The sequence below is a fragment of the Centroberyx affinis genome, unplaced genomic scaffold, assembly GCF_046629955.1.
Source record: "Centroberyx affinis isolate AG114_WGS23_722 - 3 ecotype Tasmania unplaced genomic scaffold, CSIRO-AGI_Caff_v1 ptg000435l_1, whole genome shotgun sequence".
Classification (NCBI taxonomy): domain Eukaryota; kingdom Metazoa; phylum Chordata; class Actinopteri; order Beryciformes; family Berycidae; genus Centroberyx; species Centroberyx affinis.
The window spans coordinates 92,903-95,040 of record NW_027279099.1 but is presented as its reverse complement, the minus strand read 5'-3'; positions in this window follow the sequence as shown (position 1 = coordinate 95,040).

Below are 2,138 nucleotides of genomic sequence, written 5' to 3'. Positions count from 1 at the left end.
TCTGTCCCAGTGCTTTTGGAGAGAGAGAGGCGGTGGTTAGAGTGGAAGCGTCCGCCCAGAGGAGCTATGCTGCTCTGCTGCTCTGCACTCCCTCAACCCAGCCAGGCTCTGCTCACACACGTGATCCAAAACTTCATAGGCCGGCCTTACTTAATGTTAATAATCTCAAACCATCGCGGGGTAAACACACACACACAAAAAAAGTTAATTTTGGGTCAGGGGGTGCTGCAACTTTGTGCCAAAATGTAAAACGATCAGAGGGGCTGCAGGCCAAAAACAATACGTCTGTAGCCTATATGTAAGCGATGGCTTCTCAGATTTCATGTAAGCAAAACATTGATTAATGTGCCGTTTCATAAGCGATTTTTTTCCTGATCAAATATTGAAATTGTCTTTGGAAAACGTTGAAGGGGCAGATATGTTTTTTTGTTTTTTTCTAGAGACAAAAATGATTGCAGTGCGACCCACTGTGGGCAGCCCCGTCATAGACCCAACCCCTTCAGGTCCCCATTTACTATCCCATGACCTACTGACTCGATCTGAGCCAAGAGATTATAGACTATCAACATTTTTTATATCGCTCCTCATTCTTTAAACTATAGCAGAGTATCATACGAGTCAAGAGGATCACACAGATGTTGCACTTGCTGAAAATCAGAGCTGCACTGCAAATGTAGACCCTGTTAAATATCAAGTCAAAAACCTATTAGAAGTTTACTTTTGAGTTAAGAAGTCAGAGATCAGGAGGAGCTGCAGTGATGCTTGGTATTTCATTGGACGTCTATGTATAGACACATGCTTCCCACTTTTCCATTGGGGCCTATGCATGACATGTCACACCTGGGTGAGAGGACTTACTGCTTGCCTTACATAATCCACATGGAGCCAGTCATCATGTCTCTGAGACCGGGCACCCACTGTGCTTATGGAGCAACATCTTAAATATTTATTGGTGTGGACAACAACACTGGTTTCTCATACTTAAACTGAACATTGCCCAGATAATAAAGATGGCAGCAGTCTTGTTGGGTGGAATTATAAATTGCCCAGTCCTGTTTAAATCCCTGGTAAAGTCTGCTGTCTCTGTTTCCACGGTGACGCTCTCAAGAGCCGACTGCAGGCAGGTGCTTCAGACAGGATAGGATGCTATGGGGGTTCTGCCCTTCATATGTGGATCAATATATCCACAACCCTATATTGTTTGGGCGCTGTGTGAGGCGAGGCGCTGTGGGAGGAAGGAATGGATGGAGACTATTTTATGGTGCTGTTTCAATATAACCAGGCTAATTTATCTGCTTTTCCTCAGGTTTTTTCTTCAGCTGCAGCGCTGTGTTTTCATGATCTGATTTAAGATGAAAAAGCACTATGAGCAGAGGGTGTGTAATGTCCCATAATAAACATGTTTACTGCTCTGGCAGGGCACACACTGTAAACTTTTATTAACCTGGTAGGAATCAGTTACTGTCTCAGTCAGATTTTCAAAGTTACAGAAACCCTAATGCATGATTTTCAGTTTCTTATAAGGTTTTGTAGCTAAACTTGGTCTAAATCTTGACAACCAGCCACAGATTAAGAAAACGGGGTAAAAAATCTACTGTGGAATTATAACAGGTTACATCATTGACTTGCTTTTATACCTTGACTCACTGTATAAACATTCATCAAAATTGAAAGTGATTTAAAGTGTTTCAATGGCAGCTAAACATCTAACAGACACTTTTGCTTAAAATATGCTCATCACTGAAAGAGGCAACTGTGATTTATATGTGCAGAGAGGATACAGCCACTACCTGTGATGTTTCCTGTTACGGCCTCATAAAAGGCCTGGCAGGGGTTAACACACGGTGCTAAAACTAATGTTAAACGTTCTTTAAAAGGCGGCCTGAAGCTGAGGCCGCAGAGTCTGGGGGAAGCCCTCCGAGTTTATCTGGGTCAGAGGGGCAAAACCAGGAAGCTGTAACTGGAGTATGATCTGAGATTAATGGGGATGAGTTCAATTACCGACGACTGGCTGGGGATTATCTGAGCACGGATGAGTAACACTCAGTGCAGCAGCGGGTCTAATAAACTCTCTCTGGCCGCCGGTGGGGACTCTCACTTCCCATAATCAATCTGGAGGACATGTTCCTATAGAAGTG